The sequence below is a fragment of the Plectrocnemia conspersa genome, unplaced genomic scaffold (genome assembly GCF_051122295.1).
Source record: "Plectrocnemia conspersa isolate PC_06_02 unplaced genomic scaffold, ASM5112229v1 ptg000010l, whole genome shotgun sequence".
Taxonomy (NCBI): domain Eukaryota; kingdom Metazoa; phylum Arthropoda; class Insecta; order Trichoptera; family Polycentropodidae; genus Plectrocnemia; species Plectrocnemia conspersa.
Genome location: NW_028277174.1, coordinates 27,609,444 through 27,624,656, shown reverse-complemented (window position 1 = coordinate 27,624,656; position 15,213 = coordinate 27,609,444). Strand labels below are relative to the sequence as shown.

Here is a 15,213-nt window from a genome sequence, read left to right as displayed (position 1 = left end):
ATATTTAAGGGGCTTTTTTGCGTTCTGTAAAATATGCATTTATGATTCTTTTGCCATTTGAGTGCTGAATTATTTTAATTTAAAAACACATAGTGTAATTTAATAACATGAATATTTTAAAATAAATGTTTATATATATTTTTAATAGCTTGTTTATGTTTTATTAAATATTTCCCTGTTTCACGTTTAGTAATAAAATAAAAATACTCAATTGACTTTCTAAGTACATAATCTCTGAAAAATCAGAATAAAACATATCAATTATTTCATTAAGAAAGATCTTCACGTGTCGTAAATAATAGGAAAATAAAAATTAAAAATCATAATAGGTTTTCATAGAAATATTCTGCATTTTTAAAAAAAATATATATACAAATAGCTTTAAAGTCACGTTTAAAATCATATGTGTCTATTCTCGCTGATTCAGGTGACTACTTAGTTAATCTTGATCAGATGATCGAAGCAAAAGCTTAATCTTTTCTCGGTGTTCTAAAGGTCATTTTGGTCGATTCAATTTCCTCTTGGTACGAGTTTTTTATATTTCGTTATTCCAGGTTGGAAGCGAAGTGGTAGTTTTGAATACGCTAATATTCTGGTTTATATATTCTTGTTAATAAGTCCTTTCCACTTTAAGCAATGTTGATGATTCGGTGTGGAACCAGACTTATTGTTTTTGTCTGATACATGTCTTATACAGAGCGGTAGATTCTAAATTAAAATATTGAACGACTTCGCTTATGTCTGGAATATGCACTCAGAATATTTTATTTTTTTATTGTAGCAACTCTGTTGCAACATGACTTGTTGCGTGAATGAAATCGCTAACTACTATGTAAGTAGTGAGGTACTTTATAAAAGTCAGTGACATTTATTTTATACTTTTTTAGCTATTAATATATTACAATTAATAAATGTCACTATGCATGACCTAACTCGATTTTATTTTAGTTACTCATAACGACATTAATAAGTGATATTAAAAAATCTAGGAAAGCATAATCTGTATCTTACATACTAATCATTAATTCTACTCTTCCAGACACGATAGAAATCAAAAACACTAAAGTACACAAGAGATTCGAACCCAGGTCTTTTAGGTATTAGTTGCTGACTTATACAAAAAGTCTATCGCATTGATATTTTTAGCACAAATCTAAAATTCGAGTTTCCTATGTTAGCAGCACTGTAAATCAAACAGTTCTTAATGATCACGCGTGTTCAAAGTATTAAATATTAGTTTGCAACAATACATTTACGAAATGGATCATTTAACCACCACTCAACGCGTTAAAATTGTTCTACAGAAAAAACAATTCTGTATGAATGTTGTATCGAAATTTATATGGTAAATTTTATAGTACTATGTGGTGAAAAAATTTGAAAAACTGCAAGCGTTAGATATAGGATAAGGCCTATGCATTGTCGTGGCGCCCGTTCAGCTGAAAATATTGCTGCTGTAAGTGAAAGTGTGGTCGAAAACTCGGAATTGTCGATTCGTCGGCGTTCACAGTTGTTAGGCTTTTTTTATGACTCCCTTTGCCGCATTTTGTATCTGGGGTTGCACCTTAACCCGTATAAAATTCAGTTAACACAAGAACTGAAGCTAAAAGACATGTACAGCTAAGAATTTGTGAAGATTAGGTGTTAGAGCAGCAGGAAATTGCTGCTGATTTTTCAACGAAAATCTTCTTTGATCACATTTCCACCTCTGGATATGTTAATAAGTAAAATTGTCGCATATGAGGGGAAGAAAATTCTCATTTGATTCACGAGAGACTATTACATGCCTAAAAAGTGACTGTTTGGTGCGCATTGTGGTCATGCGACGTCATTGGGCCTTACTTTTTGAAAACGATGATGGTCAGATTGTAAAAAGCAATGGTGAGCGCTATAAGCTCATGATAACCGAATATTTTTGGCACAAAATTGAAGATATCAATGTAGAAGACATGTGGTTTCAACAAGACGGCGCAACTTACCACACATCGGGTGCAACGTTGGATATTTGCGTGAAAAGTTCCCAGGTCACATTTACGTTTTGGTTACGTAATTGGGCGTCAAGAGCATATGATTTAACGCCGTTAGATTTTTATGGGGTTACTCTAAGAGTCGTCTCTAGGTCGACAAATCCGAAAAATAGGAGCATTTAAAAAACAAGTTATAGTCGAGATATCGACCGAAATGTACAAAAAAAATCATTGAAAATTACATCAAAAGGAGAGGCAGCAATTTAATTTACATTATTTTCATAATAATTGATGTGGGGCCGATTTAAATATGAATTAATTTTATTATGGCTAAAACTTGACGGCACTCTGGTAATACTGATGTGACGGTGGCACATTCTGTTAATGGATTTTGACGGATAAACAACGGCCAGTGTTGACTCGTTCACCATTCAAAGGCAAATATTTCAATATAACATGTAACTATATGTATAACTCAATGAAATAGTATTGCAGCGGTTCAATGTATCACCATCCGTCCGCCAAAATGAAATACATCAAATGTTTAATTAATAAAAAAAAATTAAAGATATCCTTAAAAAGTTTGGAAATTGTACTTGGATCATTTCTTACAAAGCAGCGTTATGTAATTATTCTACGTGAAAGGCAAAACGACTGCTGAGTGTTTATGTTTATATTATTAAATATTTCTTAAATAAATCGGTGGATAATGTTGCAAGTGTAGAAAATAAGTCACATCGCCGAGGGAAAAGGGAATTCGAACCTGCGCGTTTTGTTGCGGCAACACTCGGCAGATAGACTATCGCTGGTCGGTGGTCGGGCGCTCGTGCCCGGCAGGGGGCTAAGCGCTGGGGGCCCGCCGCCTGGAGCGCCTAGAGCGCTTGCTCTCGCAAGCCGATCACGACTTCGTCGATGCCATCGACCGCGACCTGAGGTTCTTCGCCGCCGCAGCCAAGAGTGACCGGTCAGTGCCGTTTCAAGGTCGAATTTGTTCGTTTTGTCCGACGTGCACCTCCGCCGCCGCAATTACGCAACGCGAGTTCCTTTTGTTTATCCAAACATATGATCTCTGTCAAAAAAATACGGAAAAACAATAACGCGTTCAATTTTGGCCATAAAAGCTTAGCCGGCAGCTCACTATCCCTGCGAACCTGCGGTGTTGTGACATATTCTGACGTAATTTAATTCAACTTGCAATGTTGTTATCGTCTCGCGAATTTACCGGTTTGAAAGAAACCTGTTTTATCGGTTTCATCTACTTTGTTGTGATTATTTTTTCCCTAATACCTCTCGTTTTGTTGATATTTTTTATATATTTAAACTAATGGCGTCTTTCGTTCGCAGGTAAAACATTTTTCTAACACTAACATTATTATTCTTATTGTGTGCATTCAAATGTATATTCCAACAAAACGAACGAGAATGAAAATTATTTATTTTTTAAACACATCATCTTTTTTTAAAAAATATGAAAAACTCGAGATTACAACATTTTCGTTTCTGTGGCGTATTAGAACTAAAGTGTGAAATAATACTTTGCGTGTTTTATTAATGTAATTTATTTGTTTTAACTTAATTCAGCCCTGTTTTCAGAGATCATGTGAATTCTACGTGTATTTGTTTTTGTCCATAGACCTTTGAGAATAAATAGTAGGTATATTAGTTCAGTGTCTTAAAACGTAATTTCCGTTTTTTAACAATAAACAATATTTTTATTAAATAGCCCAGGATTTGATAATAAACCATTAAATACTAATTGAAAATGTTAAAAAGATTGAGTATTATAGCACATTATTGCAGATACCAGATAACGACTCATACCTGGATTTTCAATCGGAAATGGCATCCTTATCTGCTATTTACAATCATGCGTCACCTTTAATCTTTTTATTATATTACATTGGTTAAATGTAGAACTCTTTGTACCTATTTATAAAAAGTGGACGCCCGAATGGATGACAAAACCCCAGGGATTGCCTAGATTTCAGTTTCGCATAGTCAATGCAAAGCTTTCACAACATTTAAAACTTTATAAATAAGTTGTAGATCATCACAGGAGAGTTATAGCAGTCGTGCCGATTTTTTTATACAGATACACTAATCTATCTAACGATGACTCGAACAAATGGGTAGCTGTTCTAGTTCTAATTAGATAATAAATATAGTCAATATGTTTGTGCCAATTTTCCTCCACCTAAGTACACAAAAAAAACATACATTTATGTAATTAAGGAAATAGTTAACGATCAAAATACGATTTTATCATATTTTTGACACATTATATTTAGTCGCGGTAGTTGCGTTACTTCCTTTTTTGAATTACTCAAATTTACAATGACGGATATGCATTACGTTCTTAGCCTTGCTAGGGTTGCTTTATGGTCAAAAACGATAATAAACTGATCAAAATCATATTGAGAGTGTCCCGTTTAAAATAATGAATATTTTTTGATGACAATACGAAATTGTATTTAGATGCAGAATAAATCTTACAATATTTATAAAAGGCATTAATTTGTTTACTTATGCGTGAATCTTATTTTACTGAAAAAATGCGGTTGGAATGCACGCCCTTCATTAAAAATGTGATGAAACGTGTTATTTTCAATTGAATAAATTCAAGTTCAAATGTGTTGACCTGAACAAATGACATTAGATAATGATTCAGCTGTAGTTTATATTAACAATGTATCTGTTACAGTGAATGTGTATTATCAGTGCAAATATATTTTTACTGGCATTTATGTTTGGCAACAAATTAAATAGTCAGAATAAAATCAAATCTCTGTCATAATTATATTATTTAAGGCCAGAATAAATATTAAATGGTTAGAATAAAAATAGCATACGATCACGGGAATTTAAAAAAATGTAGCATTTGAGCAATTATTTATTTTAGAAATATCTTATAAAATATTTCGCTCGCTTCAAAACTATTGAACAGGTTGGGTGCTAGCGAGCGAACACCCTATAAATAACCCTCAACGAATCTATTTAATTGTATGGGACGCGAAGGCATTCAGAGTGACAAACGAAGCGGGAATAACGACAGAGCGGTGGCAGTTAGCACTCTTGGCTTATTGTGTTGACATCTGACATAGTTGCGAGCCCAACCAAGTACGGCCATAAAACACCTTGACAATGATAATGAACTGCCGACACGCGAGTGGCAGATCGACCAGTTGTACCAATCTTCAGCGTTGCAGCAATAACAACACTATACGATAGCAGTATTGAAAAAAAATATTCTGACCATCTGTCAAAATAATTCTTACCATTTAATATATATTCTGACCACAACCTGACCTGAAAAATACGAGCCTTTATGTTTGAATAGCAAATGACATTTTCTGAAGTTAAAATGTATTCGGATATGATTTCACTGAAACAGTTAGTGAAATTGTATTTATACTGGTACTATAAAATATACCTTAACTAAAAAAATATGCATATTATTCACTGTAACGTATACTAGGTATTAGTAATGTTTACATATTGTTGTTTTCTGATAACTTGCACTTTTATTTCCGTTTCTTTCTGTACAGGAAACATAAGTAGAACACGCGAATTACAGACGGCATTGCGTGCGCTATTATCCACACATGTTCGTGTAATTAAAAATTAAATAAACATACGTACGCTGATCTCGCTTTATTCATCAGTGTGGCCAACTGTACATTTACATATCGACTCTTTTTTTTAATAAATTAAATTCAAGCGAAAACGTCCCATTGCGTTGAATCAAATATGTGCAACGTAATATTATTATTTCATATCATCACACGACTGTCGTAACTGTATTATTTAACTTTCTAAATGGCATTTTTAACGATGCGCTCAGTTACTAATTGCAAAAAAGAAGTTAACGTGACGATTGTTATTTTATCGTTTGTTACATTTTAATTAAAATACCTTCAGATTTGATGGGTTAATAATTATTTATATGGACACGATACGCACTAAACCTTGACCGGCTCTAATCGTCTGATTAGTGTGTCAGAGTGGAATTAATTATCGCACATCAGATGCTTCGTCGCCGTCTGCGTAGCCGTGAAATGCCTGATGTCGTGCCAAAAAATTATACAAATTGAAGGTTATAATGGATAAAATGAGCGTCAATCTCCTGGGCGTTCCTGAGAGACGCGAAACATATTTTATTAAACGTCGAACGTGTCTTGTTTTTAGGTCAACAATATATTTATTTTAGTCCAACTCTTACCTCTTGGATACGGAGAGCGTGGCGGTGCGTGAGTTAAGAGTTAGAATAAGCTTCTGGTAAAAAAAATTGTAAATTGAATAGGTGTAATGAACACGCACGATACAACATGCGCTAACGATACCAAACGCAAATGATCAGTCTCTCTCGCCACTATCTGCCAGTAAATAATAATTATTTGCAATCCAATTACGGCGTAAATTAAATTTTAAAATATAAGATAGAAAAAAATCATGTAATGCCGATATATTGGATTCGTCTCATCTCTTTTTTAATCCATGTCATGTAAGCAATGGAAGTACAATTGATTGTATTATAGATTACATGGTTACGAAAATGATAAGCGTCGCAGTAAATGCGCGATTGCGATCGATAGTAAAAGAAAGTAGGAAGAAAATTTTTAGCGTCAGTTCGTCTTTAGAATGTTGTTTGTATTACACTGTCCGAATTTTGGTACAGGATATGATGTCATTTCATCTGTTAATATAATTATCCATTGCTCGGATTAATTTGCTTAATCTAAATATTGCGGATATGTAAAAGCGTAACTTTCGAAACAGCAGAGATATTATAAATATAGTCCGTAGATATCTAAACTACATCATAAATTTATAAATTTTCGTTTCCTGGAACACTTTCTTGGTGTATTTTCCTGAACGGTTTATACGTTACACAATAACGGGTTCTCTCACTGTGTGTTTATAACGAGACAGTGTTTACAAAAGACTCGTATTGCCTGTTCCACCTGTTGGTTCGATTTTTAAGTACTTGTATCTACCTCCCGCTTGTGAGCGATATTCAAAAGCAATAAATTGGCGTAAAAATATCCATTCCACCTGTCGTGTCTGGAGTCTAATACAAACCATGATCTCTATAAACTATTTTCAGATTCTGATCATCCTCGTCTTCGTTGACTCATGTCTAGAGGATCTGAGTCACTCCAAAAAAGAAAGATCATAGTAGTTTTAGTGACGCTTAGTGTCTTTTACGCGAAATGGTGCAATCGCTTCCGTAACCAGTTTTCGTGACATAGTTATTAGTATACGCTGAACCATTATTATACCGTTGACCGCCCTAATTTTAATAGTTCTGCTTGTGGTGGTTGAAATAGTGTTTTAACACATTGAATACCGTGTGCATACATTTATGCGTTTCGTCATTTCAATTTCATGTAACAAAATTATACTGCATATTTACAGTAGCGTATTCATTTAGTGCTTTAGCCAAAGATGTTCCTAATATTATTTAAATAAAAATTATTTAAATAAAATATTCTAGAGCAGTGGTTCTTAACCGGTGCACCGCGGTGCACCAGTGCACCGCGAGCTTATTGCAAGTGCACCGCGAGAAAATTGGTAAAAACAAAAAATCCGCAAAATAGTAAAATCTTAATGTTTCAATCAATTTATATTTTATTATAGTCGTGATACCCCACAATGGATAAATTTATTACCAAACGAAATTGAGAATCAGACCAAAATATTAACGACACTGGGAGTACAAGTGGAAGAAGTAGTGACGATGTTACTAGACATCATACGTCTCATACAAAAGAAAATATATCCAGTAAAATCAAAAAAATTAATGGACAGTATTCTGAAGAATATTTACGTTTCAGTTCTACTAGCATCAATGAGGAAAGATATCACATTCCACTATGTGTTGTATGTGGAGAAAAAACTGTCCAATAGCGCGATGTATCCTGACAAGTTAAATCGCCATTTCACTACGAAGCACGCCGAATGTTAAGCATCAAAAAGTAAAGATTGTTAAGCATGCAATATAAACAAGCGAAATATTTTGAAAAAACTGTTAAAATTTCCGATAAGGCACAACTGGCGTCATACAAGATTGCTGAATTGATTGCTGTACAATTAAAACCACATACTATAGCAGAGTCTCTAATTTTACCTGCATGTTGTGAAATAGGAAAAATTATGTTTGGTGATGAAGCAAAAAAGAAAATTATGAAAATTCCTCTTTCAAACGATACAATAAAAAAAATAATTAAATAAGTCGGATGATATAAAGAAAACAGTTAACGATAAACTTTCCAAGCGATATTTTGTTTTACAAGTCGACGAATCTACTGACATTAGCGGTAAGGCACAAATACTAGGATTCGTTCGTTTCATAAATGTAAACAAAATAGTGAATCAATATCTATGCTGCAAAGAACTTACCGAGCATACGACAGGACAAGATGTTTTTGATCTTATTCATTCATATTTAGAACAATTTAAAATATCATGGGAGTTATGTGTAGAAATTTTTATGGATGGTGCTCCTTCAATGGTAGGCTCATTTAAAGGATTTGTAGCCCTTGCAAAGACAAGAAAACCTAATATTATATCTACGCACATGGAGAATCTTTAGTTTCGAAAACATTACCAGCAGCACTAAAACCTGTACTAGATCAAGTTGTAAATATAGTGAATTTCATAAAATCGAGACCTTTAAAAACACGCATGTTTAAAAAACTTTGCATTTCTATGGAAGCTATGTACGAGTGTTTGCTTTTCGTTTGGTTATCTAAGGGTAAAGTTTTATGCCGATTCATAGAACTTAAGAATGAATTGTTAATCTTTTTTCGAAATGAATGTATGGATGATTTTGTAAAATGTCTTAAAAATAATGATTGGTATGCTAAAGTGGCATATTTAGCAGATACTTTTAATTACTTAAATAACGTTAACACAAGCATACAAGGAAAAAAGAAAAAATCATGACATCCATTGACAAATTGACAGGATTTCGGAAAAAAATAACTCTTTGGAAAAATCGAATAATAGAAAAAAAAGTAGATATGTTCCTTTCACTTAACGAAAACATTCCCGAGGGAGTTATTTCCGCAATGATAGAACATTTAACTTTATTGGAAGAAAAAATTGCACATTATTTTCTATCCTTAAATATAGAAAATTATAACCTGATACGAAATCATCAAATTGGTCTCATTGTCGACTGATCGTACTCTAAAAATTAAATTTTCCGAAATAACTATGAAGAATTTTTGGATTACTGTCCAAGAGGAATATTCAGTTCTTTACATGAAGGCACTGAAAATTTTGTGACAGTTTTCAACATCATATTTGTGTGAGCTTGGTTTCTCAACAACAACTAATATGAAAACTAAAAAACGAGAAAGACAGAAAAAAAATTAAACCATGAATTCGACCTAATATTTCTGATATCTGCAAAAGCCAACAAGCTCAGGTATCACAATAATTAATTTTTGATTGATCATATAAATTTCATTATGTTAAGCAGGAACGTTATTTTGGGTAAACAAAGGGGGGAAAATGCACCACTTAAATTTGCCACCCAAAGAGCACCTTCAAATATTAATACAAATATTTTTTAATAAAATACGTAATTAAAAATTGTTTTTAGGGCAAAATTAACTAACTAAATTTATTTTCAATTATAAACTTTTTTATATAATTTAATTTAAAAAAAATATGTAAAAAAATTGTAATTTTGTATGTAACTATTATTTTTTTAAAAACGTAATAAAAATTATGTCCACATATTTTTTTCGACCTCTTAATTCTGGTGCACCGCCACTTTTTCCCATGATCAAAAGTGCACCGTGACTTTGAAAAGGTTAAGAACCACTGTTCTAGAGGCTCAATCCTCGCATAAAAAAAATTGTCTCAAGGCAGTGCTTACAGATTTTGTTCTATGAATATATTCCACATATTATAGATCCGTAATAATAAAATCAGTTACTATAAAACTGTGAATAGCGTACCAAGAAATTAAAAATGTATTTAAATATTTTTTTAACACTTGACGGTCAATATACGCGGTGATATACGCACGGAAACCAACCGTGCAACTTCAAAATTTTGTTTGATATTGTCCCAAAAACTTCTTCAGAATCACTGATCATTAATGTCTTCTTCATCTTCGCTAGAAAATTGGGAAAGATGATCTTTAAAAGTTTATTTTAACCGTTTGAATGCCGCTAGGACGCGAATGTACGTTTCTAATTTTGTATTTTTTTTTGTAAAATTATGAAATATTTTTTTTTCTATATTTTTTGTGTAGTTACTGGACTTCATTTTGTTCCTATAATAAATATTAGTTCACACCAAAAAAATGTGAATTTTCAGATTTTTTTTTAAAAATATATTTGTAAAGTCATCTATATTTGTTAAAAATATGCTTGGCTTTCTTAGCATGCACCACCCAATTTCGTTTGGCACTAAAAGGGTTAACAATGTTTATTCTTTTTCATCCATTTTATAACGATCACAGTAAAAATCACAAAAACAAACGATTTCAATTTTTAAAGTCTATAATTTTTGTAATACAGATCATGTATTATCACGAAATTGTTTAAAAAACATTAACACAATATAATATTACGAAAAAGCGTGAAGTCAAAAAATCTAGTAAAAAAACAAGTAAATTCTACAAATGTTTTCAAGTAACGGGTAAAAATAACAAATATCCGAAGCTTACCTAAAACGGTACAATGCTAGACTAAAAACCCCAATATTATCTACACGCATAGCGATCACTTGATTAGTCGATCTTTTATTGGTCAGTAATGACATCATAGAAAAACAAATTTGGAAGAAAATGTCGCCATTGCTTATAATTTGTCTTATTATGTCTCTGGAATATACCTATAAATTGTAGCTTCCGCCCTACCATATAATTTTATCTCTTTTGTGACTAGATAAAATTCGAGTCCCTTTTTTATTACTTTGACCTATTCTCTAGAGTAGGTCGCTGATATTGATATGATGCCTGAGAAACTAGGATCAAAACATGTAATGATGTATCAATTTTTTGCGCTGTCAACAGTATCAAAGTTGAACGGTCGTGCGAATATCGTCACGTAAATCGACTGTAAAGTGTTAAAAATAAAAAAATTACTGTAGTATTCACAAAGCTTAATATTTGTTGTTTTAAAAACGAGTAAAAGTATTTTATCATAATCTGTAACGTTTTTATTTTTATAATATGAATATTTGGTGATTCTAAACATGAATTATATTTTTATTGTGAATATAAAAACACAATTATTACAAAACTGTATTTTAATTTGACGTTAAAACGTTATGATGGTTAAAAAAAATAAGTTTAGGTTCTAATTTTCGCATATAAGCTCCGCCGCACAGCTGCATTTTTTGAAATAATGCCCGGTATGCAATGTGTTAAAACAGTTTTCAATAGAATGCTCGAAATAATTTGGTGGTATTTTTTGCTCGAATTAAGTAGCCAGAATCAATATTAGATGGTTAGAATTTAAATTGCACTGGTCAGAATTTATATTAAATAGTAAGAACTATTTTGACAGATGTTTGTCATTCGCATGTCGGCAGTTCCCACTGCCGCAGCTCTGTCGTTATTCCCGCTTCGTTCGTCGCTCTGAATACCTTCGCGTCCTACATACAATTAAATAGATTCACCGAGAGTTATTCATGGAGTATTCAATTTTCTGACTAACGCTCGCTTGCACCTAACCTGACCCACAGTTTTGGTGCGACCGAGTTACATATTTTATATGATATTTCTAAAATAAATAATTTATTGCATATTTATATTTATGTATTATAATATTTTTTTAATGCGCCTGATCGTCCTATATTTTAATTCTGTTTGTCCTATAATTTTATTCTGACCGCATGATATTTTTATTCTGACCCAAAGTTTATTTAAATTCTGAACATTTAATTTCTTACCTGTTATATAAATCAAATTATTTTAAATTTAAATTAAAGTGTGCGTGCGACGAATATTTTTCCAGACAATATAGTTATTATAATAGATTTCGTAAAACCCACGCGTAGGGTCACCGAACTATACAAAAACACGTGTATGTGAGAGTGTCAATAATTTTCGTGCCTTTCTCGAATAATATTAGCAACTGTAGTCCTAGGGTTCTCATTATGAAATATGTACTTGCTCTACAAACATGATTTCTGATGAGTGTAAAGGGGAGGGGGTAGAAGAAAGTTTTCAGTACTAGATATTTTTCATTTCATTTTGGCGGGCATCCAAATACCCGCCCAAATTCATTAACCGGTTCTCGTTTTTTTTTATAAAGGAACCGGGTACTTAGTTCGGTTCCGGGTATTTTTTGTCAACTATTATATACTGATTCGGAGTTCAAATTTACGAATATTATATATCTTGAATTATCTTGAATTTTAATAATAATTCATTTTATCTTTTCGATACCCCGCATATCACTACCTACTCAATATGCGGCTGATTTTAACGGACTTTTTGAAAGCACCGAATATTATTGTCCGGAAGAGTTTAATCTCTAAATCAGTTTTGCAAAATAGAAAAAAAGGCGGAGAATTGTGAGTGACAACAGATATTTAATTTAAAAAATTAAATATTACAATATTGAAATGAAAAGAACCGGGTACCCGTTAAACATTGCTCGGTTCTCGGTTCCTTTAAAAACGCGCGGGTACCCGGGACCCCGGTTCCGGTTCTTACTTGGTTTGGAAGCCTTACGCACAGCACACAATTTTCGTTTTTATTTTTTAATAAATTAATATCGCACATAAAAAATAATATCGTGACGTGTTTACCAAAATTAAAACGAAACGAAAATCCTGAGTCAATGTGAAATTTATGAATATTTTATTCCCAATCTGCTATTTTTTTACGTCATTCATGTCGCCGTTCGTAAGTGGACACCAGCGTCTTTACGGCATTCAAACGGTTAAACTTATCGCGTTAGTTTTGAGATGAATCAATGCATTTTAAACTCATTTAAAGCTGATATTTGCGGTTTACCTTATATTTGTTCTTTGTATCGATGTCGTCAATTTTTGCTAGCTGCAATGTTTTCCAAATACATAATATTCTAGGCTCAATTCGAATCAAGATATTTGCCCTAAGTACTCAAAAAGTCATCTGAAGAATTTGGCCGAGCAGTACAATATTTTTTTATAACATTTTTTTAATTATTTTTTTTAACATTTTTAAAATTATTTTTTCAAAAACTGATAAATTGTACTGATTGAGATGATATTTTGAAAATCTAGTAAAACTCAAACTGGCTAAATTATTATTATTAATTTCGATTTTCCATATATGTATGTGTATGATGGTCGGAAAATTACTGACTCCCTTTCGCGCATTTCGCGTTTTAACCGTTTTAATAGCCCCGTTCTCTTATGTATTACACACATAGTAAATATTATGCATGTATCTCTTTTGTTACCCGTCCGCCTACTTTTTTCTCTGCGCGTGTGAGTACGTTCACGCCATTTTTCCGCCTTCTGCGCTCTGCAATTCCGCTTTTCCCTCGGCGACCACGACATAACTCGATTTACAATCGCTTCCCCTTGCCGAGAAAGCGCGGATGTCTATTTCGACGTCTGTAATTACATCTATCTTTTTATTACGTCAAAAAAGTGCACCGTTGTTACAATGACATCACCTAAACCTTATAATATAAAACAAGGCCTTTTTCATTTTGTTGGAAAGTGTGTATTTATAATAAAAGCTTGTGAAAAAAATTTGGAAGATGCAATATAATGTTGGCTTTTCGTGGCGTATGTTAGAATTTATACTTACTGTTAATTTCTGTCAGTAGCTCTAAAACTATTTTTTTTAATTTAGACAAAGATTCAATCCGTTTATTGAATCAGATGTTTCCATTGCAACTAATTTATGTTATTCCATCGACGGTAACATATACGTATGAGTGCAACGGCTTTAAGTAATTATTTAATGTTGTGTACATTGTTGGCAATGACAACTTCGTGCGAACTTGAGCGAATAGAAAGAAGCTGCTGCGTGATGTTTTTCACGTGAATCGCATGCAGATAAGAGTCATTATGTAATTGTGTCCATTTTATTTACATACTGGGTTACGTCCTGATCAGTGATGTAAATGAGTGAGGTGAAGAAACATGAATTTTCAATCAATTTTATTAATAGGACATCGAAGTACAGTTCCAAATTATGTCAGAAGTTATCATCTATAAAATATTACGATTGTCAATGACTTGGAAGTATTGATCAAATACGGAAAGGGATCAGAGTTTTTCTGGTCCGGGTACCCGAACTATGCATATCAATACATGTTGTCAATTTTTTCCGTTTGATAATATATCGATTAGAGCAATTACAAAATCTAGCTTCATTCAACAAAGTTTCACAAACTCAGATTCTAAACTGCCCAAATGTAATAGGGACGCAATGAATTTAATTCTTAATTTTTATGACACAAAAGATTGAAATAATAGTTATTAGAAAATAAGTTGAAGGAAAACTAACAATTTAGTATTACATTATGAAATGATTAATCTTGATTTAGTCAGAAATTTAAATCATGTTTAGCTACTCAGCTACTTGATAAAATATAAAATTATTTAAGATTATAAGATTATAAAATCCAATCCATGCACCTTTATTTTGTTTCGAAATGCGAGACAATGAGATGCTATTTCTAAACAAAAAAAAATGATTTTACGCATTCTAAAAACTTTTGTGAATAGAATGTTTATCGGCCGTGCTAACTATGACCGAAATTTGCAGAATTCGTTCGTTGAACGAAACAAAATTTCGAAAAGGCCCACCCTTTACCGTTTTAAAATTTTTATTACATTTTTGTATTTGTTGTTTCAAGACGCAAATATTTTATTTCAATCAGTGCAATAATTCGACCGCGGTTAATTTATTTCTAATTATTTAATTTATATGCAAATTCGCACAAAACAATCCGATACGGATCGTTATATTATCATAAGCTTTGCGTTGAAATGGTTAACAATGTCTGTTATAAATAGACTGAAATTAAAAAAAACGCATATGTCACTTGACGCCAACTTCATATCCAATAGATAATCTTCATATGTTGATTACTTTCATGTTAAATATTACTATGTATATTTTTAATTTTAAACGAAATACTGCACGCAAATTTAAAAAGTAATAGTGATGAAAACTAATGCAATCAGTGTTTCGAATTACTTTCGCGTAAAAACGTTATTTTTTTAAATAAATTTCATCGCTCATTTTTGCAATGATATTTTGTGGCAACCT

The 15,213-nt window shown here is 32.3% G+C and overlaps 1 protein-coding gene and 1 long non-coding RNA gene across 4 annotated transcripts in view; one reads left to right on the top strand and one right to left on the bottom strand.

Annotated features, from left to right (window-relative positions):
- The first annotated feature begins 2,736 nt into the window (after positions 1–2,736).
- Positions 2,737–15,213, top strand: part of LOC148231234 (uncharacterized) — an 18,697-nt gene continuing 6,220 nt past the window's right edge. For 2 of the 3 annotated variants that reach the window (XR_015811050.1, XM_088194990.1), the window contains exon 1: positions 2,737–2,931. The gene's annotated coding sequence lies outside the window, so the exon portion shown is untranslated. Of the gene's footprint in view, positions 2,949–15,213 lie in introns of all 3 variants that reach the window. The other variant, XM_088194991.1, reaches the window with a different exon arrangement.
- On the bottom strand, positions 5,105–11,069 carry LOC148231235 (uncharacterized). Its single transcript, XR_015811052.1, has 2 exons — positions 9,802–11,069; positions 5,105–7,457 (listed from the first exon to the last, which is right to left on the bottom strand). It is a non-coding gene; the product is annotated as an uncharacterized LOC148231235 (long non-coding RNA).